The 24255-nt window shown below is 42.2% G+C and overlaps 1 long non-coding RNA gene across 1 annotated transcript in view; it reads right to left on the reverse strand.

Annotated features, from left to right (window-relative positions):
- Positions 1-14879, reverse strand: part of LOC122680511 — a 74632-nt gene extending 59753 nt beyond the window's left edge. The window contains exon 1 of the long non-coding RNA XR_006336706.1: positions 14824-14879. This is a non-coding gene — a long non-coding RNA (uncharacterized LOC122680511). The remainder of the gene's footprint in view (positions 1-14823) is intronic.
- Between the last annotated feature and the right edge of the window lie 9376 nt (positions 14880-24255).

Raw genomic sequence — 24255 nt, forward strand, 5'->3', positions numbered from 1 at the left:
ACCTCAACATGAATCAGCCACAGGTATACATATATCCCCTGCCTTTTGAGCCTCCCTCCCATCTCCCTCCCCATCCCACTCCTCTAGGTTGATCCAGAGCCCCTGTTTGAGTTTCCTGAGCCATACAGCAAATTCCCGTTGGCTATCTATTTTACATATGGTAATGTAAGTTTCCATGTTACTCTTTCCACATATCTCACCCTCTCCTCCCCTCTCCCCATGTCCTTAAGTCTATTCTCTATGTCTGTTTTCTCCACTGTTGCCCTGTAAATAAATTTTTCAGTACCATTTTTCTAGATACCATATATATGCATTAGAATGCAATATTTATCTTTCTCTTTCTGACTCACTTCACTCTGTATAATAGGTTCTAGGTTCATCCACCTCATTTTATTTCCCTTATCATTGCCATGGTCAGTGAGCATAGGACTGGAAGTGCCATGCTCATATGTGCAGTTGTAAGAGATCACTTTGGCAACTGTGAGAAGGATGGATTAAAATTAGGATGAAAAGCTGGAGATGGGAAGACCAGTGAGAAGTCTGTGTAGTAACAGAGGTAGGCAGTGATGAGAGCTGGCACTAAGATGGCATGTGCGGTAAGGAGGGCAAGCCTTGCCAGCTATTTGTGGAAACATTCGGCAGGCAGAATTAACGAGATTTTTTTTTTATACAATTTTTAGAGGTTACTTCCCATTTACAGTTATTACAAAATATTGGCTATATTACCAGTGTTGCACAAAGCATCCTAAGCCTATATTCTACACCCAACTGTTTGTACCTCCTATCCCCTACTCCAAAATTGCCCCTCCCTGCCCAACTGGTTAGCTCTCTACAAGTGTTAGACTGCTTCCTTTTCATAATGTTTACTACTTGGTTGGATTTTAATGAGGGAAACTACATGAGTGGTTCCCAACTCTAGTTGCACATAGCAGACATCTTGGGAGTTTTTCAAAAACACAGACTCTCTCTGGCCTTGCCTCTGACTTAAGTGAATCCAAATTTCTGCTGCTTAAGCCCTGAGAATTTGAAGACTCCTCCAGCCAGTCTCTGTGACTAACAGTTTAAGAGCTGGCCCCCAGGAGAAAAAGAAAATACTCTCTGTTGATTCAGGAGCAGATGTCACTGCCACATAACAAAACTGTATCACAAACTGTTTAAAGACAGAACCTTTAAACTCAGAAGCTTGTTGCTGAATATATTTGAGCAAGAACCAGTAAACCAGTTACAGAGAGGTGATAGAGGGTTTTTTGCTTGTCAGAAACATTGTATGTTAGTCACTCAGTCATGTCTGACTCTTTGTGACCCCGTGGACTGTAGCCCATCTGTCCATGGAATTCTCCAGGCAGTACTGGAGTGGGTTGCCACTGCCTTCTCGAGGGGATCTTCCCAACACAGGGATTGAACCTGGGTCTCCTGCACTGAAGGCAGATTCTTTACTGCACTACCAGAAGTATGAGCACGCCTTTAAGGCACCTCAGGGCCAGAGGACTCTCCAGGACAGTAAGCAGGGACCAGAGACATCAGAGCAGCAGGCAGCTACATGGAGGACATCTGTGGGCCCCGGCCTATGTGTGCTCCAGCTGTGGCTTCAGTTACCATCTCACTCTGACTTGGTTGGATTCCAGGCTCTGGCCTTTGGCTCTCTCTCTGTTTCCATGACAACCCAGTCCTGTCGGAGCCACGCTTGCTAGCTGGCTGCTACATCTGGATTTATCCAGGAAACCCCACCTCATGGTGGCACCATCTCTGAGGCAGTATTCCATTCTGCCCAGCCCAAGTCTGCTTCCCAGTTCCCTTTAACCCCTCTTAACTTCCACCATACTCAGGCCCACATTCAGGACCCTACTTCAAGCTTAAGGTGTAGACCACTCCCTCCCACCCAATTCCAACGTTGGTTGGCTAGATATATTTCTATATGAGACAACGGAGAACCAGTAGCTTCTCAGTGGGATTTGGCGGAGGGAACATACAGTAACTAAAATCTCAAGCCCTGAATTCAGATCTGAACTCACAACTAGACTCTGTGACAGTAAAGCACTTACCTTATCTCTCCAAGTTGCCAAAACAATCTAAACATGATAAATATATCTCACCTACCCTAGAAGTTATAAAGGTACAAACAGCATAGTCAACTTCACCAACTCAGGATAAACACACAGCCAAGTCTCTTTTCATTCAGAGTTAATAACTCAAGCATCCAGATACCTGCAAAGACTCTATTTCAAAGATCACATTCTTGGGTTCCAGTGGACATGAATTTGAGGGGACACTATTCAATCCACTACAAGATTCTCCTTTTTAAAAAATAATTTATGTAATTACTTATTTTTAGTTGCACTGTCTCTTCGTGGCTGCACACGGCCTTCCTCTAGTTTCAGTGATCGGGGGCTACTCTTCGTTGAGGTGCACAGGCTTCTCACTGCAGTGGCTTCTCTTGTCATAGAGCGTGGGCTCTAGAACGTGGGCTTCAGTAGTTGTAGTGCCCAGGCTCAGTGGCTCCACAGCATGTGGAATCTTCCTGGACCAAGGATTGAACCTGTCTCTCCTTTTTTGACAGGCAGACTCACACCCACTGTACCACCAGGGAAGTCCCTATAGATTCTTCTTGAGAGCAAAGTTTGAAGACCCAGTTCCTAAATCTCAAATCTCTGAAAGAGTTCCCATACCCCTTCTTCCAAGAAAGTCCACTGGGATCCCTAGGTAAATTTTTCTTTTATCCCCCCTCCCATAGGTAGAGACAGCAAACAGGTCTTATATTTGCAATGTTTCACTTAGTAAGAAGAATCTGCCCAAAGAGTCTTTCCAGACTCCTCTTAGAATCTAGAAGAAATGCATAATTTTTATCTCACTTCATGTGTGAAGTACACTTACAATGTCTGGTGCATAGACAGCCCTCAATTACTGGCAATTATTTATTTTCTCTGAAAATAACCAAAAATGCCCTGAAGACACAGAGCATCAAAATAAAACTTACTTTGCCAGAAGCAAAATATCTGCCCTCTTTAAGACAATTTGAGTGGAACTTTCAACACAGGTAGAATCTGTATGCTTTACATAACATCTAAATGTATTATATGTATCGGTTGGCTCCTGGATCAAACTAATGATCATATGTTTCAGAGCTCTTTGATACTACCAACATTTCAGGGCTTTTGTGCTCAGTCCTGTCTGACCCTTTGGACTAAAGCCTGCCAGGCTCCTCTATCCATGGGATTTCCCAGGCAAGAATATGATAGTGGATTGCCATTTTCTTCTCCAGGGGATCTTCCCAAACCAGGGACTGAACCCAAGTCTCTTGCATTAGCAGGTGGATTCTTTACCCTTGAGCCAGCAGGGACGTCCCAGTATGAGCACTACACTCATACTGTTGCAAATAGTTTCTTTATAAATAAAACTACTTAAACTCATTCCTGACTTTTACAAGGTCACTACTTAGATTGAGATGAAGTACGTAGGTAGATTCTCAGTTATTTTCATCTTAAATATTTCATCAAGAATTTTAGGACCAGAAGAGATCATCTAAATGAACTCTTCACTTAATAGTGGATCAGAGACTCAGTGGGGTTCAGAGATTTGACCAAGGCCATGCTACTTAGTGAAGCAGTTGATCATAAAACCCAAGGCTCCTAAACCCCAATCCAGTGGTCTTTCAACCCATCTACCTGTGAGCCTGAAAAAACGATAAGTATTTTCCTAGACAGTCCCAGGTTTCTACAGTTACTAGATACTCAAAATTAATGCCACCTCCCGTTACTTTATGAAGTTCATCTTCCAATCCTTTCTTCCCTTTTCTCTTAGCATTTCCTTCAACCTTTTTCTTTCCAGTACCTTCCCTCTGCCCTGGGAGAGAAACAAACATTTACTGAGTACTCACTATGCACTAGACACCATGAAATAAACAAGTAACCCATGCTAAATCACTTGCTGTCTCAACACTCTAGACAACTACAAAGTATTAAATCAATTTTACATATTAGGGAACTGAGGCTTAAAGAGCCTAAGTGTTCAAGGAGGCACAACTAATACACAAGCCTCAAGTTCAGTGTGCTGACTCCAGAATCTGTACTCTCCCCACGATGCCATGATGCAACCTGCACGAAAGTGAACCCTTGTGCTGCCCCATGCCTTCTGGCCCTCCTCCCTCCCCCGTCCTGCCCTCCTTCCTATCCCTCATCCTTACCCTCCTCCCTCCCCCATCTTGCACTCCTCTCTCTCCTGTCCTCAGTGTAGCAGCATTCCTTCAGTTTTCAGATCAACATAGCCATCTTAGGTCTGGTTCCATCAACCAAAAAAAGAAAACTAGCAATTTTGAGAAATCATTTACCCATCTCTTTTTCAGGATTTTTATTTTTTCAAAAGATGCGTGTGTGATACGTCACTTTAGTCGTGTATGAATCTTTGTAACCCAACGGTCTGTAGCCCACCAGTCTCCTCTGTCCATGGGATTCTCCAGGCAAGAATAATTGAGTGGGTAGCCATGCCCTCCTCCAGGGGATCTTCTCGACCCAGGGACTGAACCCTCGTCTCTTACATCTCCTGTACTGGCAGGCAGTTTCTTTACCACTAGTGCCACCTGGGGAGCCATTTTTAAAGGATACCTAGAATCAAAACCTAATGTGGCCTCTACAAGTGCAGAAAATAGTCAAACTGCAACTCATGCCATGTATTGGCATCAATTCTTAATAGAAAAGGAGAAGGTAGCACTGCTAGCTTTTGTTGAAAAGCATACTTAAATGGAAAGAAAAGAAAAAGATCCTTTCTTACACAGTCATTTAGTTAGAAGTTCAAGGATTCATTTTCAAAGCACTGCTGGAAACTGGGGGAAACAAGCAAGTGTTACTTAGAATTCAGACTCTGCAAATGGAGGACTCCAAAACAAAGAACGGGACTTCCCTGGTGGCTCAGTGATAAAGAATCCACCTGCTGATGCAGGAGATGTGGACTCAATCCCTGGGTTGGGAAAATCCCCTTCAGGAGGAAATGGCTAACCACTCCAGTATTCTTGCCTGGAAAAATCCCACGGACAAAGCAGGCAGGGCTACAGTCCATGAGGTCGCAAAGAATCGGACACAACCTAGCGACTAAAGAACAACAAAATGAAGAATATTGCATTCACAGTATAAGAAGGGAAGTGAGGAGATAAGATTTGCAACTAGCTTTCAAGTCTAAACAGAGGCTGAATTTGTAAGAAAGTACTATACCCATTGCATTTATTTGTACAACTTATTTTCAGCACAACAGGTAATTATTTTTAGTTTTCTCTCCTTCATCTTCTGCAAGCTTCACAAAGGCAGCAACTGTGTCTTATTCATCTTTGCATCTTCCACATCCCAGAGTCAGGGTCTTATACATAGAAGATGCTCAATAGGTGTTTTCATTGAATATGCACTCTGCCTTTTCAGGTGACAGATTCACTTAACAAGCCTACTCAAAATTTTATTTCTTATGTTGAACATATTTCAGAACCACATTTTCAAAGGTATGGGTAAAAATTAGATTTCACAGTAGAATCAGAGATATAATGGAAGGCTATTGTCAAAAATAATGAAAATAAGTGCCAAAGGTCATCAGTTCTCTCCTCTTATGACTTTTTCCTCTTTTGCATGGGAGAGACTTGGCCCTTTGCTGCTATTTTTTTTTCTTTTTTGTCTTCAAATACCTTTAATATAAAATATACTTCTGAGGCACAATGTTCCTGATGCATTCAGAAGACTTATATGCTAGACACAAAAGAGCTCCCCAGGCTCCTATGATGCTATTATACACACCTGTACATTTTAAGTAGATTTTCAACACTTAAAATATCAACAATACATATTGTAGAAATAGATCTAATATCAACAATAGATATTAACAGTGGTTCTTAGTAGCATTCATTGTTTGAGGGGTACTTATTCCCGCTTCTTAACAGGATTTTGTTTTCTTCTTTTGATGCTGTATCTACAATAATATCTCCAGTGGTTGTTATTTAGGGAAGAAATTCACCATTCAAATCATTGTCAGTTTGTTTCTCAGAAGAAGAAAACCAATAAAGAAAAGAAGCAAATTTCAAAACACAGAGAGCTTATGATGCCACCTTTTTAAACAGCATAAGTTCATCCTAAATTGTTACCGAGCTCTTCAGAAATAAGGGTCTAGAAGGGACTCAGCTGTTTTTGTGTTTTTATCTTCTCATTATATTTTTACTATGAGTTTGAATAAAAGTAAGTTGATCTTTTTTGAGATCTATATTCCTACTAATTGAGATTAAAAGTAGTCAGTATCATGGCTTACTTTGTTGAACCCATGGTGTTAAAAACAAGATGCCTTTCTAGACTCCATCAGTTCAGTTCAGTCACTCAGTCGTGTCCGACTCTTTGCAACCCCATGAATCGCAGCATGCCAGGCCTCCATGTCCATCACAAACTCCCAGAGTTTACCCAAACTCATGCCCATCGAGTCGGTGATGCCATCCAGCCATCTCACCCTCTGTCGTCCCCTTCTCCTCCTGCCCCCAATCCCTCCCAGCATCAGGGTCTTTTCCAATGAGTCAACTCTTCACATGAGGTGGCCAAAGTATTGGAGTTCCAGCTTCAGCATCAATCCTTCCAAGAATACCCAGGACTGATCTCCTTTAGGATGGACTGGTTGGATCTCCTGGCAGTCCAAGGGACTCTCAAGAGTCTTCTCCAGCACCACAGTTCAAAAGCATCAATTTTTCGGCACTCAGCTTTTTTCACAGTCCAACTCTCACATCCATACATGACCACTGGAAAAACCATAGCCTTGACCAGATGGACCTTTGTTGGCAAAGTAATGTCTCTGCTTTTTAATATGCTATCTAGGTTGGTCACAAATTTCCTTCCAAGTTTTATGTAGACTCCATAAAACTGAGTAAAATGGGGTACAGGAAGGCTGGTGAGTAAAGCTGAACTAGGCATGATTCTGACATGCCTTTTAAAGTTAGCAATCTTTTTGGCCCTTTTGAAGTTAGCAATCAGAACCAGTTTTCTACAAACAGTAGGCTATCCTCAATGAGATAATATTCAAACATCTGCAACATGTAAGAGCTCCAATTCATAACAGTGGTGATAAATTTGGCCCTGGCAAACAGATGGACCAGCCACCCACTCCTTTGGGCTTGTAGGTCACCATAACTGATTATGAGCACTCAACTGGCTTTCCAATGTCTTTTCTCCCCTCTGGATGGAAACATGGCACCCAGCTTTTTTTTCTGTAACTCTAAACTGGATGGCATGGCGGCTTTGCCACCCTTCTGTTCTCAAGTTAAACTAACTAGGAGCTTGCTGTTGTTGTTGCTGTTGTTCCCGTTTGGTCGCTAAGTTGTGTCTGACACTTTTTCACCCCACAGACTATAGTCCCCCAGGCTCCTCTGCCCAGCCCCAAGTAGGAGCCAGTGTACTTCATAACCATTAGGTGAAATTTGCACATTCCTATATTTATATCATACAAGAGATAGAAATAAATATATTTATATAACACATGGTCATTACCAGATATTCAATACCAAAATCAGATTGATATATTCTTTGCAGCCCAAGATGGAGAAGCTCTATACACTCAGCAAAAACAAGACCTGGAGTTGACTGTGGCTCAGATCATGAACTCTTTGCTGCAAAATTCAGGCTTAAATTGAAGAAAGTAGGGAAAACCACTAGGCCATTCAAGTATGACCTAAATCATATCCCTTATGATTATACAGTACAGGTGACAAATCAATTCAAGGGACTAGGTCTGGCAGACAGAGTGCTTTAAGAACTATGGACAGAGGTTCATAACACTGTACTGGAGAAAGTGAACAAAACCATTCCCAAGAAAAACAAATGTAAGAAGGCAAAGTGGTTGTCTGAGCAGGCTTTACAAATAGCTAAGAAAAAAGAGAAGCAAAAGGTAAAGTAGAAGGGAAGGATATACCCAACTGAATGCAGAGTTCCAGAGAATATCAAGGAGAGATAAGAAGCCTTCTTAAGTGACCAATGCAAAGAAATTGAGGAAAACAATAGAAGGGGAAAGACTAGAGATCTCTTTGAGAAAACTGGCGATATCAGAGGAACATTCATGCAAATATGGGCACAATAAAAAACAGAGAAGCCAAAGACCTAATAGAAGCAGAAGAGATTAAGAAGTGGCAAGAATACACAGAAGAATTCTATTAAAAAGGTCTTAATGACCTGGATAACCACAAAGGAGTGATCACTCACCTAGAGCAGACCTCCTGGAGTGTTAAGTCAAGTGAGCCTTAGGAAGTTTTACTACAAACAAAGCAAATGGAAATAATGGGATTTCAACTGAGCTATTTCAAATCCTAAAAGATGATGCTGTGAAAGTGCTGCACTCAATATGCAACAAATCTGGAAAATACAGTTGTGGCCACAGGACTGGAAAAGATCAGTTTTCATTCCAATCCTAAAGAAAGGCAATGCCAAAGAATGTTCAAACTACCATATAATTGCACTCATTTCACAAGCAAGCAAGGTAATACTCAAAATCCTTCAACCTAGCTTCAACTGTACATGAACTGAGAACTTCCAGATGTACAACCTGGATTTAGAAAAGGCAGAGAAACCAGAGAGCAAATCGCCAACATTCACTGGATCCACAGAAAAAGCAAGGGAATTAAAAAGAAAAAATCTACTCTGGTTCATTGACTATGCTAAAGTCTTTGTGTGGATCACAACAAACTGTGGGAAATTCTTCAAGAGATGGGAATACCAGACCAGCTTACCTTTCTCCTCAGAAACCTATATGCAGGCCAAGAAACAAGAGTTAGAACTGGACATGGAACAACAGACTGGTTGCAAATTGGGAAAGGAGTACGTCAAAACTGTATATTTTCACCCTGCTTATTTAACTTAACATGCAGAGTACACCATGCGAAGTGCTGGGCTGGAAGACTCACAAGCTGAAATCTAGATTGCCAGGAGAAACAGCAATAACTTCAGATGATACCACTCTAATGGCAGAGAGTGAAGAATAACTAAAGAACCTCTTGATGAGGATAAAAGAGGAGAGTGAAAAAGCTAGCTTAAAACTCAGCATCCATAAAACTAAGATCATGGCATCCAGTCCTATCACTTCATGGCAAACAGATGAGGAAAAAGTGAAAATAGTGACAGATTTTATTTTCTTAGGCTCCAAAATCACTGCAGATGGTGACTGCAGCCACGAAATTAAAAGACACTTGCTCCTTGGAGAAAAAGCTATGATTAAAAAGCAGAGACATCACTTTGCCAGCAAAGGTCCATCTAATCAAAGCTAAGGTTTTTCCAGTAATCATGTACCAATGTGTGAGAGCTGGACCATAAAGAAGGCTGAGCACCAAAGAATCGATGCCTTCGAACTGTGGTGCTGGAAAAGACTCTTGACAGTCCGTGGACATCAAGAAGATCAAACCAGTCAATCCTAAAGGAAATCAATCCTGAATATTCACTGAAAGGACTTATGCTGAAGCTGAAGCTCCAATATTTGGGCCACCTGATGCAAAGAGCCAACTCACTGGAAAAGACCCTGATGGTGGGAAAGACTGAAGGCAAGAGAAAAAGGGCAACAGAGGATGAGATGGTTGGATGACACCTCTGACTCAATGGACATGATTCTGAGCAAACTCTGGGAAGTAGTGAAGAACAGGGAAGCCTGGCATGCTACAGTTCATGGGGTCGCAAAGAGCTGGACATGACTGAGCAGCTGAATAACAACAAATATATATATGATGATATAGAGCAAAGGTTTAATATTTGGGCTTTCCTGGTGGCTCAGTGGTAAAGCATCTGCCTGCCATGCAGGAGATGTGAGTTCGATCCCTGGGTCGGGAAGATTCCCTGAAGGAGGAAACGGCAACCCGCTCCAGTATTCTTGACTGGGAAATCCCACGGACAGTTCACTGGCAGGCTACAATCCATGAGGCTGCAGAGTTGGACATGACTTAACAACAAATGTGAGATACCTCAGGTTGTCCTCTCCCTGCACTCTCTGGCCATCAGAGAGGAAGAAAAGAAAGTGGGACAAGCCAAACACCAGTGATTAGCTACAACTAGTCTCAGCATGTGGCAAACAGTGCCCCAAACTGCTGTGGTCCTCCTCCCAGCTTAGGATGGGGGTGGGGAAAGGAAGGCAGGAAAGAATCTGCAAAGGACTCTCTCCCATCCTCCACACTTCATCTCAAAATGCTACCAACACCACTCCACCTTTGGAGACACATCTATAGACTCTAGACAGAGCTCATTTTCCATTCTTGAGCCAGAAAGCAGGGCAGACAATTCAAAAACATGAGTTATGGATAATATAATTATATTTTCTGAACCAAAATGGAACCATACTAGTCAGATAATGGTCAAGCAGTCCACAGTCAAACAAGAGTACGGAATAAACTACCACAACATGGTTAGTCATCTATTCAGTTCAGTTCAGTTGCTCAGTCGTGTCTGACTCTTTGTGACCCCATGAATCACAGCACACCAGGCCTCCCTGTCCATCACCAACTCCCAGAGATTACTCAAACTCATGTCCATCGAGTCGGTGATGCCATCCAGCCATCTCATCCTCTGTCGTCCCCTTCTCCTCCTGCCCTCAATCTCTCCCAGCATCAGCGTCTCTTCCAATGAGTCGACTCTTTGCATGAAGTGAGTGGCCAAAGTATTGGAGTTTCAGCTTCAGCATCAGTCCTTCCAACGAACACCCAGGACTGATCTCCTTTAGGATGGACTGGTTGGATCTCCTTGCAGTCCAAGGGACTCTCAAGAGTCTTCTCCAACACCATAGTTCAAAAGCATCAATTCATCAGTGCACACCTTTCTTCACAGTCCAACTCTCACATCCATACATGACCACTGGAAAAACCATAGCCTTGACTAGACGGACCTTTGTTGGCAAAGTAATGTCTCTGCTTTTTAAAATGCTGTCTAGGTTGGTCATATGGAGAAGGAAATTGCAACCCACTCCAGTGTTCTTGCCTGGAGAATCCCCGGGACGGAGAAGCCTGGCGGGCTGCAGTCTGTGGGGTCGCACAGAGTCAGACACAACTGAGGCGACTTAGCAGCAGCAGCAGCAGCAGCAGGTTGGTCATAACTTTCCTTCCAAGGTGTAAGCATCTTTTCATTTCATGGCTGCAACCACCACCTGCAGTGATTTTGGAGCCCCCAAAAATAAAGTCTGACACTGTTTCCAGTTTCTCCATCTATATCCCATGAAGCGACGGGACCAGATGCCAAGATCTTAGTCTTCTGAATGTTGAAGTTTAAGCCAACTTTTTCACTCTCCTCTTTCACTTTCATCAGGGGCTCTTGAGTTCTTCTTCACTTTCTGCCATAAGGGCGGTGTCACCTGCATATCTGGGGTTATTGATATTTCTCCAGGCAATCTCGATTACAGCTTGCGCTTCTTCCAGCCCAGCGTTTCTCATGATGTACTCTGCATATAAGTTAAATAAACAGGGTGACAATAGACAGCCTTGACATACTCCTTTTCCTATTTGGAGCCAGTCTATTGTTCCATGTCCAGTTCTAACTGTTGCTTCCTGACCTGCATATAGGTTTCTCAAGAGGCAGGTCAGGTGGTCTGGTATTCCCATCTCTTTCAGAATTTTCCAGTTTATTGTGATCCACACAGTCGAAGGCTTTGGCATAGTCAATAAAGCAGAAATACCCCAATATGAAATAAAAAGCTTAAAGTTAAAAAAAATAAAATACAGATTTGGAAAAAAAAGAACACAGAATATTTTTATCAATGCTAATAGACACATAGTTTTATTATTCTAACATCACTGAAATAAGGATAAGAGTGTGTCTTGTAATCAGTAACATGCAGGTTTAACTGATAGCACTTTTTTTCTTGATTTGTGGTACAAAAAGTAACGGTGTGCCTTACAATCAATAGCATCTTAGATTTGACCAATCTGACCCCAGGATTACTCCAGAAAATTCAGGAAAAGCAATCTGATTTTCTGTCATGTTCAATATACAGGTTCAAACCTTGTAATTCTCTAAACCCAAACTGGATTTAAGAGGGAAAGTGTAACAGTCAGTTTTATTGAGTCAACTTGCCTGGAATCTAGTCTCCAGTTATTCAAACACTAACCCAGGTATTGCTGTAAAGGTGTTCTGTAGATATGAGGTTAACATTCTCCATCAATAGATTTTTTTTTTTTTTAATTTTTTTATTAGTTGGAGGCTAATTACTTCACAACATTTCAGTGGGTTTTGTCATACATTGACATGAATCAGCCATAGATTTACACTTATTCCCCATCCCGATCCCCCCTCCCATCTCCCTCTCCACCCGATTCCTCTGGGTCTTCCCAGTGCACCAGGCCGGAGCACTTGTCTCATGCATCCCACCTGGGCTGGTGATCTGTTTCACCATAGATAGTATACATGTTGTTCTTTTGAAACATCCCACCCTCACCTTCTCCCACAGAGTTCAAAAGTCTGTTCTGTATTTCTGTGTCTCTTTTTCTGTTTTGCATATAGGGTTATCGTTACCATCTTTCTAAATTCCATATATATGTGTTAGTATGCTGTAATGTTCTTTATCTTTCTGGCTTACTTCACTCTGTATAAGGGGCTCCAGTTTCATCCATCTCATTAGGACTGGTTCAAATGAATTCTTTTTGACGGCTGAGTAAAATTCCATGGTGTATATGTACCACAGCTTCCTTATCCATTCATCTGCTGATGGGCATCTAGGTTGCTTCCATGTCCTGGCTATTATAAACAGTGCTGCGATGAACATTGGGGTGCATGTGTCTCTTTCAGATCTGGTTTCCTCAGTGTGTATGCCCAGAAGTGGTATTGCTGGGTCATATGGCAGTTCTATTTCCAGTTTTTTAAGAAATCTCCACACTGTTTTCCATAGTGGCTGTACTAGTTTGCATTCCCACCAACAGTGTAAGAGGGTTCCCTTTTCTCCACACCCTCTCCAGCATTTATTGCTTGTAGACTTTTGGATAGCAGCCATCCTGACTGGTGTGTAATGGTACCTCATTGTGGTTTTGATTTGCATTTCTCTAATAATGAGTGATGTTGAGCACCTTTTCATGTGTTTGTTAGCCATCTGTGTGTCTTCTTTGGAGAAATGTCTGTTTAGTTCTCTGGCCCATTTTTTGATTGGGTCATTTATTTTTCTGGAATTGAGCTGCAGGAGTTGCTTTTTAAGGAGATTATCCTCCATAATCTGAGTTGACCTGATCCAATCAGTTGAAAGGTTTTGAGAGGAGAACTGCAGTTTCCCTGAGGAAGCAGAACTTCCCCAGCATCAGATCCTCCCAGAGAGTTTCCAGCTGGTCCTTCCTGACAGTCTGATGTAGTTGCCTAACCAGCTCTCAGTCACATAAGCCAATTTCTTACAATAAAATCTTTTATAAATATTCTATAGTTCTACTTCTCTGTTGGAACTCTGACTGCTACAGAGGGTCAGCGGTATTTTTGTCCTCTAATATTTTCTCTCTTTTTGACATTTACTTAACTGAGAAGGTAATAGATTCCCCTGTTCCTTTTATTTATATAAAAGTACACAGTGATAAAATTTCTTCCAACTCCCTTTCCCATCTTCCAAGCTCTGAACCTACCATCTGTCACATGTAACCACTATGATTTTTCTTTGTGAATAATCCTATATTTTTATATATAAGCAAATAAATACAGATATACATCTCCTCCAATCCCCACCAATTTGCCAAAAAAAAAAAAGAAGCAAGAAAGGTAACCTACTCTTTACAATGTCCTGTACTCTGTCTCTTTTTCTTAATATTTCTGAAAGTTTTTTTCCATTTCAGTATGCAGAGAACATCTTATACTTTTTTCACAGCTGTATTATATTCTATTGCATGTCCATACCATGATTTCTTTAACCAGTCACCTACTGGTGAACGTTCAGCTTATTTCAACATGTTTGCTATTATTCACAAGGGAATATCCTTTAAAACATTTAAAAATATAAATAGATGGACAGAAAGAACTGTATATAATGACTTATGTCTGTATAATCATTGCATACTTTGAGCAAGAGTAGAGCAACATACAAGGGGAATTACTTAAAATGTCAGAGAGTTCATGCATTTTAAATTTTGAGAAACTTTCCTAAATTGCCCTAAATGTCCCACTATAGGTGAAGATAGTATTTCTTTAGGAAATTGTTTTTCCATAGCCTCAGCTATACAAGTGTGTCATTGATCTTTGGCATTTGTGCCAATCCAATAAATTACAAAGTATGTTTCAGTGGATATACATTTGTATTTCTTAATCAGAGTGACACAGAATATCTTTTTAGTATTAACTTAATAGTCAACGGAGAGAATGTATAACAAAGGGTAGCAAAGACAAGAGTTATATGTTTGAGTTATTTTTATTTCCTTTGCTGTATAAGCTCTGTGTAAATCTTCGGACTAGTTTTTGATCTAGTTGGTCTTTTTGTATCATCAAAGAGTTCTTAGATATTAAGGAGGTTACTCTATATATAATATAGGAATGCTAATATTTTCACCATTTTTTTTTTGTCTTTTGGCCTTCTTGGGGGTCTCACCATTAAGAATTTATTTTTATATATTTTTATTTACCAGTCTTTGCTTTTTATGGCCTCCATATTTTGTGTTATACTCAAAAAGGCCTTCTCCACACCAAGGTTCTAAAGGCATTCACTATTTTTTCTTCTATAGAATGTTTAAGGTTTCTTTTTTTTGCATTTCACTATTATTTTTCAGATGACTGACAAGCTGTCACAAGATCATATATTAAATTAGGCTACTTTTTCCCTACTTACCAGAGATGCCTTTGTCCTCCCATTAGGTATAATGAATCAGAAAGCCATAAGCCTCAGACAATGGTCTCTTACCTTGAGCTATGAATTGGGACAGCAACCACATCTCTTAGGGTTTTAGTTTTCTTCCTGACAGAATGGGGACAAAGATAAGGAGAAAAAGTTTTACATAGATGTTCTCTAAGATACCTTCCAGTTCTAAAATTTTCAGTTCAATATCAAACCTCTTTTTGAGTGTTTTAATTAGCAGTATGCTCCTTTTTCATAAAAAATGCTTGCTTTGTTCCTTCAGCTTTTAGATAAATATAAAAGACACATTTTTCATTTTCACTAAGAATTTTATTAAGTAACATATTCACCCCTTTGTTCCACTACCTTTTGCCATTTTTCAGGCAACTTCGTAATTCCACCATCCCAAAACTTATCGTTTTGTGCAAAGAACTGTTCCAGGTGTCTTTTATAGTATTCCAGGGAATTGAATTTTTTTTTTTTCCATTGAGAGAATTTTGTAGATGGAAATCTAAAGTTGCAATGTCTGGTGAATACGGCAGATGAATCAGAACTTCCCAACCAAGCAGTAACAGTTTTTGCCTAGTCATCAAAGAAACAGGCAGTCTTGTGTTATCCTGATGGAAAATTATGCATTTTCTATTGACTAATTCTGGATGCTTTTCATCAAGTGCTGCTTTCAGTTGGTCAAACTGGGGGCAGTACTTGTTGGAATTAACTGTTCAGTTTTCTGGAAGGAGCTCATAATAGAGGACTCCCAATCCCACCATCTTCTTTGCATGAAGACTGATCTTTGGTGTGGTTGGTAGTGGTTCATTTCACCTGACCCATGATCTCTTCTGTTCCACATGATTGTACAGTATCCACTTTTTATAGCCCCACTTGTTGTACAGTATCCACTTTTCATAGCCTGTCACAATGTTTTAAAAAGAGAACATTTTGCTATATTTAAGCAAAGAATCGCAGGCAGAAATATGGTCAGGAGGATTTTTTTGGTTTAATTTATGTGGAACCCAAACGTCAAAGCAATGAACCTAACTGAGGTGGTGCAAATGATTTTCAACACTTGATTTGGATTTTTGAGTAGGTCAGCTATCTCTCATGTGCTATAAACACTGATGTTCTCAATTAATGTCTCAATTTGAGTGCGATCAACTTCAACTGGTCTATCAATCATGGAGCATCATCCAGTGAGAAATCTCTAGCTAGAAACTTCGCAAGCCACTTTTGATGCATTTGATCAGTCACAGCACCGTCTCCATACACTGCACAAATCTTTATTTGCATTTCAGTTGCAATTTTACTTTTCTTGTAATAATAAAGCATAATATGCCAGAAGTGCTGCTTTTTTTTCACCTTCAATACCTACACAAAAATTCACCAATTTTGGTAAGGTTTTTTATTTTAATGCATGCTGATAGCACAGCTGTCAAAATACAATCTAACAAGATTGTCTCAAATGAAGTTAAAAGACAACTAGATGCTATTAGTGCCATCTTACAAAAAAATCAAACGAACTCTTTGGTTAATGAAATTTTTGGAATCATTTGTCATAATCTGCAGTAGCGGAGATCAAAAAGAAATCACTTATTGCCCCTACAGATCAAAATTTATATAACAGAATTTCCATGGAGTCCTATTTTCTAAGCCACTTAACTCTTCTAAATGCAACATGTAGAAGCCCCGAGACAGAAACAAGCTCAGAGTGTTCAGTGACTCAGCCGTGTCCGACTCTCTGCGACCCCATGGACTATATAGCTCACCAGATTCCTCTGTCCACGGAATTTTCCAGGCAAGAATACCGGAGTGGGTTGCCACTTCCTCCTCCAGGGGATCTTCCTGACCCAGGGATAGAACCCAAATCACCCGCTTCCAACATAGTATAAGTGAAAGTTCTGACACCCAAAAGGTATCAACAAACAATAAAAGTTTCAGAAGGTCTGCCTCTATTTTTGTTTTTGCTTCTCTTTTTCTTTTTACTGTATCTGTAAATTGCTAGCTGACCAGACTGTGCAAGATCAAAGCCTCTAAATGCAGTTCTCTCACACATGCCTGCGTGGCCATTGAGTGCATTGATTACACATCACCACTGAGTAACTGGGACAATACTCTAAATAGTGTGTCGTGGACGAGGGTGGAAAAAGGAAGCAATAAAAACTTTAGCTGGCTGCATTGCTCTGAAACATACATTATTTTTTTTCTCTCTTGCCAACAAGCTGGCACAGGATCAGTCTGTGACACTTATGTTGTACTGCAGTTAAGTGTTCGGTGGCTTCTGATGAACCACCTGATCTATGAACCCCCTGTGCGTGCTAAGTCACTTCAGTCGTGTTTGAATCTTTGCAATCCTATGGACTGTAGCCCGCCAGACTCCTTTGTCCGTGGGATTCTCCAGGCAAGAATACTGAAGTGGGTTGCCATGCCCTGCTTCAGGGGATCTTCCAGACCCAGGGATCAAACTGGCACCTCTTATGTCTCCTGCATCGGCAGGCGGGTTCTTTACCACTAGTGCCACGTGAGAAGCCCATAAACCATTTAATGAATTAAGAAGATCCATGAGTTAAGAAGCTGAGAGAGCTTCTCTCTAGCAACCTCCATGCTTTTCAAGACTGTTTCATTAACAGGCTTTTCCCTCTCCCTTTTCCTCAATGGCTCTATGTTAGGTGGAATTCATTAGAATGTGGACTATAAAACCCAAACACTAAAGAAAGAGTTTATTTTCAGGAAGAGTATTTTTATCCTTTCTGCAGAATAGTGCCTTACATATGTAATATGCCTCCTGTCCCCAAAGGAAGCGTTCTTAAAGTGATTGACCTACATGAAAAATCTCATCTCAGCCCTAAAAAACTCCTGTGCAAAAACATAAGGCTGGGACAGGAGGGTCTGCATTTATTTCAATAAGTCAGAAGTTACTTGGGCACTAATCCTCACAGGAGCTGTACACAAAGCCCTGGACATCAAAATATCCTTGACTAGGCTGACTTTTAATTTAGGAGTTTACTAGAGCCTGCAGCTATACTGCTGGAGTCTGTGATAGTGTCAGATTCCATAAATGAAGCGTGGAGGACTTGGTTAGCGGCCTGGGTAGAATGCCAAAGAACACCCTGGGGACATGCTAATTCAGTACTCAAGGTAGCCTGCCCTTCTGTGAGCCGGCACTAAATCAGTGCCCTGTAATGGTGTTCGAAGCACTGCAGTGCAGGCTCAAATTTTTGCTATCAGCTCCTCGCACTTATTTACAACCCTCTTTTCTCTGGCATTTGCAGGGTAGCTGCAAGGACAATAAGCTACAGCTGCCACATCAAATTTTCCAGCAAGCAGAAACTGCCTGGCATCCCGCCACCAGCCAGGCTTTCCATGAATCCCCTTCCTGATTGGTAAGGGAGGCTGGTGAGAGAACGAATGTCCAGGGAGGCAACTCCTCCAACACGGCCCATGGGTACATGATAGAATAACGAGAGCAAAGAATAATGGACTGTGACCATCTCTTACTTCTTTTCATCTCTTTCCAAGACTCTACTGCAGTGCCTGCCACTGCCCAGGCATTTCCACCACTCGAGTAGAGGGCTGGGGGAATTCTCATGGGCAGGACATCTCATCGTTGGCTGCAGCTTTCTCTTTAGTAGATGGTGGTGGGAAGACAGTCAGGAACCTAAGGAAACCCAGCCAGTGCCATCATTACGCTCATGATCTGAGGAGCCCCACATCCTCACTTCATAAATTTACATTCCTCATCACAAACCTATTACTGAGAAATATTATCTTCCCCTTTTTACAGCAGAAAGAACTGAAGCTGAAAGAAATTAAGTGACTTGCCCAAGGTGGTCAGTTACAAGCAGGAGAGCCTCCATTTAACCTACTTCCATCTGACACCAAAGCACAGGAGACAGGTGGTAAAATTATACATATCTCAGTTTCAACTGGCTTCCCTGGTGGCTCAGTGGCAAAGAATCTGCCTGCCAATGCAAGAGACTCGGGTTCCATCCATGGGTCAGGAAGATCCCCTGGAGAAGGAAATAGCTACCCACTCCAGTATTCTTGCCTGGGAAACCCCATAGACAGATGAGATTGTAGGCTACTTACTGTCCATGGTGTCACAACAGTTGGACACAACTGAGTGACTAAACAACAATTGTTTCAGTGGAGTTTCCAAAGGATAATAAAAGTGGCAAGCACTGCCCAATCCTTAAGTGAGATTCCAAAGCACCAGTAAGTGTGGGGCATGCTGGGAAAGTAGAAAACTAGTTCTGTCAACCTTAGCCTACCTCATACCTTGAGGGTTTAAAGAGTTAGGACACTAAAGATAATGCTTCTTTTAGAGAGACTTGTAGGGTCACCATGGCCCCTCTCCTCTCTTTACCCTGGGAATGAGGAGGAGGATGAGTCCCTATTTTGTTGTTGTTTTTCAGTTGTTAAGTTGTATATGACTCTTTGTGATCCCATGGACAGTAGCCTGCCAGGCTCCTCTGTCCATAGGATTTCCCAGGAAAGAATACTGTAGATTCCCTTCTCCAGGGAATCTTTCCAACCTAGGAATCGAACTCATGTCTCATGCACTACAGGCGAATTTTTTTTTTACCACTTAACCACCAGGGAAGTCCAAGTCCCCATTGCCTCAAGCCAAAGAGAGGAACATCACAGGACACTGGGAAAAGCTTGACACGTGTCCCTTCAACTTTGAAAAATAAACACTCATTCACAGTGGGCAAAACTAAAGATGGTGGCTTGAAGAAAGGGGGATGTATCAGGAGTGAACTGTTCTGCTACTGATGTAGCAAAAGGGTAGGTTTTTCTGAAGAAGAGCTGTTTGTGTTTCCGCATAAAATGCCCCCTTTGCTCCCTATCTACTCTCTGGCTGGGCCAGCTCTGGAAGGGGTCGAGCAGTTACTTTCCAGGGAGAAAAAAATACATCAAGAGCCTGAAGATGATTACAGCCACTCTCCCATGGTAGGCTGACAAGCCAAGCCTGAAGCAGGCTGGAGCTGAGTAAGTGAATTTGAACTATACTGGACTTATCTTTTCTTTTTATACAACGGTGGACTAGACAGGAATTATCTGATTATTAGACCGATCTGGGCTTTTAACACTAAAACAAGGGGATCACTGATTCATCTCAAAGTAGTTTTAAAACTATGAAACCTGCTTTAAATGTCATATGAGAACTAGGGAGAGGGAAGAGTCAGCAAGCCTATGTAAGAGGCATTTCTGAAACAAGTCAAAATTCTCTTATACTTTTCAGCTCCTCTGAATCCAGCTAATCCCCTCGGGTAACTTATATAAACTCAATGTTGCCTCAAGAAGGCATTATGGAATGCCCTCTTCCTTGGCCTACTCTTTAGGTGAATTAAGTTTCTAAAGGTCTTCCCTGTCACATCTGGTTTGCACTGTTTTCCCTACAGCCCTCCCTCCCCTTGCTCATATCTACCTGGCCATCCTACCCCATCTCAGCTTACAGGAAACTAGCACCTCCTAGCCTTGTACACCTGAGGAGTGTGTGTGCATAGGTGTTAGTTACTCAGTCATGTCTGACTCTTTGCAACCCTTTGGATTATAGCCTGCCAGGCTCCTCTGTCCACGGGATTTTCCAGGTAAAAAAAGTGGAGTGGGTTGCCATTTCCTCTTCCAACACCTGAGGAGTATTCATATATAACTTGGTACTTTGGAATGGGTATCACAAAATGCCTTCTACCCTAGACATCACATCTTTGCTTCCTATGTTTCAAATCAATCTTTGGGGGCCTCAGTCACAAGTCCTGTGACTCCTCGAGAAGCTGCCAGAACTCATCAGGTGAGAGTACTCTGAGATCCCTGAAGCAATTATTTCTTAAGCACTACTGCCCAGGATAGGAAGCAATTTGTCTCTCAGGAGCTCTCACACAGATGGTGCTTCTACAGCCAGGAGAGAGCAGGCAGGGAGCCCCGGGCAGAGAGGGAACAGAACCCTCCCCATGATGAAGTACAATTCAAACTACATCTGGACTTCAGTGTGCATGCTGCGTAATTTAAATATGGGACATACTCTAAGCTCACAGATTCAAAACTCTACCTGTCTATAGCCATGAATATATGTCTGTCGACATTCTGTCATGCTTTTTAAATTCCAAGAATTGTCAGTAAACGAGTGTAACGTGCCTTCTCATTTGAAGATGAAACTCCTTCTGATGGCACCTAAAAATGGTTTTTTAATAATGTTTCAGGTAATATGAGCATATTCATTGTGTGTGTGTATGCATGTGTGTGTCTGTGTGTGCGCACATGTGCACTAAGTCACTTCAGTTGTGTCTCACTCTTTGTGACCCCATGGACTGTAGCCCACCAGGCTCCGCAGCCAATGGGTTCTCCAGGCAAGAATACTGGAGTGGGTTGCCATGCCCTCCTCTAAGGGAGGACCCAGGGATCGAACTGGCATCTCTTCTGTCTCCTGCATTGGCAGGCGGGTTCTTTAAAACTCATGTCACCTGGGAAGCCCGACCATACTCATGGTACAAGGTTAAGTGATAAAAAGATATAAAATTGGACATGTAGTATGTATATGTATATGTATATGACAGCATCTAGCCATGCCCCAACTTGCGGATCTCAAGCCTGTTGAGTTCAGACACCTCAAAATACATACGCGACCCACAAGCCCACAAAGTGTCCAGGGTTCTGTGCTGAGTCTCTGGGTCCCAGAGTAGACACTGTCAGCACCCCAGCACTTTTTCTCGGGCCTTCCAAGGCAGAGTAAGACCTGCTTGGCTTCCAACTGCCTTAGGGTTTTCTCTGGCATTCAGAATCTGCTTTGCCTGCACCTGGGACAGGCTGGAAATGACCAATAATGAACATCTTCTGGCCTTCCTTGGTGGCTAAGATGGTAAAGAATATGACTGCAAGGGACCCAGGTTCGATCACTGGGTTGGGAAGAACTCCTGAAGAAGGGAATGGTTACCCACTCCAGTATTCTTGTCTGAAGAATCCCATGGACAGAGGAGCTTGGTGAGCTACAGTTCATGGGGTCGCAGAGTTGGGCACAACTGAGTATATATACAAACTGAATTAAATGGCAATCTTAGTCACTACAGCAGTGCCAGAAGTAGTATCTTTACTGGAAGAAATTAGCACAGACTGGAATGAAGCTACAGGTTTGAAGGAGTTCTCGTCAATTACCTCCAGGAAAGAGGATCTTAAATAGTTTGCATTTGCTTGGATGAGACAGCAGCTTACATTCGTTCCCACCATACACTTTCATGCCAAAAGCCATTGGCCTTTTAGGGTATTTGAACAGCATCTTAAAGGCACAGCTGAAGTGCCAGCTATGGGATGATACCCCATGAGGTTAGGATACAGTACATATTTTGAACCAATGGCCATCATCTGCTGCTCTGTGTCAACAACTAGAATTGAAATGGGTACCAAGGAATGAAAGTAAGGGTGGCCCTTCTCACCATCAGTCCCAGTAAATTATTCAAGGAGTTTGTGCCTACCCTTCCTCCAACTTTAAGGTCACCTGGACTGAAGATCCTGGTTCCTGGGTGAGTGGAAATATAATGAAGGACAAGAGTTCATTAAGCCTAAAGCTATGACTGCCTCACAGTCATTTTCATCGTTCATCCTAACTATCCTAAACATCCTAGCCATCTGATGTGAAAAGCCGACTCATTAGAAAAGACCCTGATGCTGGGAAAGATTGAAGGCAGGAGGAGAAGGGGATAACAGAGGATGAGATGGTTGGATGGCATCATCGACTCAATGGACATGGGTTAGAGGAAACTCTGGGAGATAATGAAGGACAGGGAAGCCTGGCATGCTACAGTCTATGGGGTCACAAAGAGTCAGACACAACTAAGTGACTGAACAACAAAAGATCAGCAGACAAAGTGAGCAGGAGTGACCAACTCTCATGAGGAACTAGAACTTCTGCAAAATGGACAAAGGGTTAAGTATGTTTGGGACTCAAGGGATTTAGAGGGCACCTGTTGAAAGAGAAAACTCTTAAGAATTTGTAACGAGCCACCATCTTGAAGAATGAATGACAGAAGAAAGGAATTCATTATGGAGCAGGAGTGTATTTGAGCAGTGCAAGGGGCAGACACTAGCAGAGATTATCTGTGTACCATCATTCACCCTCAAACTGTACCACTGTAGGGCATAAAGCTGACTTCCAACTGTGCAATGACTCTGTCTGGGGGTCAAAGCCTTGCTGTCCACACACAGGGAAGGCTGAAGTGTCAGAGAATTAACACACACCAGGAGCAGCATTCAACCAGTGACTGGAGGGAACTGGGGTATAAATGCCATGGTTCCTTCCATGTGAAGGGAGGATAATTCAAGCACACATTCTGCTGTTTCCCAGAGTTCCTCAGTGAGTTGCAGTTACCTACAGGTAACTTGCTTGACTACAATCTCCTTAATGGCTGTCTGCGTGTGTGCTCAATTGTTCAGCTGTGTTTGACACTTTGCGATTCCATGGACTGTACCCCGCCAGGATTTCCCAGGCAAGAATATTGGAGTGGGTTTCCATTTCCTTCTCCAGGGGATCTTCCTGGCCCAGGAATTGAATCCATGTTTCCTGCATTGGTAGGCAGATTCTGTACTGCTGAGCTCTCAGGGAAGCCCTTTACGTTCCCACCCTGTTACCAGGGTTTCCTGGAATCACCCTCATATAAATTACTTGCAGTCCAGTCTTCATCTCAGGATTTACTTCTAGAAGAAGCCAAACTAAGAAAGACTCCCCAGTCTATGCTGGAGGGGTGTCCACATGGGGTACTCAAACAGGGACCAAGAAAAGTCGTCCACCATGGACTGGATGACGTCTGCTGGGCAGTCAGTGAGTGATAATACTAGCTACAAACATAATAGAAATGCTCCTCTGGTCCTGCTGGAAAGAGTAAAAGGGTAACAGTCCCTGCCATAGGCAATGGGACGCTACAAGATGTCACTGGAGGCTAAGTTATTAGTGGGCAGGGACTGAGGGCCAATGCACGTCCTGGAAGGTTCAATAACTTACAGCACCTATTTTGCCAGGTTCATTCATCTGAGACTTCCAGAAATCAGGCCCTCTCAATCCTGGGACAAAATTCCCCACCTTGACAGGCACCGCTCTATTACTCTTCATGTCTCCACTATCATTCCATACCATATGTTCCTATAGCCCATCTCTTTCTTCAGGCTTCCCTGAGCAACACTTAATCCATCCTCAAAACTGACACTCCTCTTCTCTTTTATAACAGACCCAGAAGCCCCATTAAACCTTCAATCCATACCTTTAACTATAAAGAAATTAAACAAACTCAAAAAATAAAAATTATTTCAGTTCAGTTCAGTTCAGTCACTCAGTCGTGTCCGACTTGTTGCGCTCCCAAGGACTGCAGCACGCCAGGCCTCCCTGTCCATCACCAACTCCTGGAGTTTACTCAAACTCATGTCCACTGAGCCGGTGATGCCATCCAAACATCTCATCTGTCATCCCCTTCTCCTCCCGCCTTCATTCTTTCCCAGCACCAGCGTCTTTTCAAATGT

The sequence above is a fragment of the Cervus elaphus genome, chromosome 22 (assembly GCF_910594005.1).
Source record: "Cervus elaphus chromosome 22, mCerEla1.1, whole genome shotgun sequence".
NCBI classification, from domain to species: Eukaryota; Metazoa; Chordata; class Mammalia; order Artiodactyla; family Cervidae; genus Cervus; species Cervus elaphus.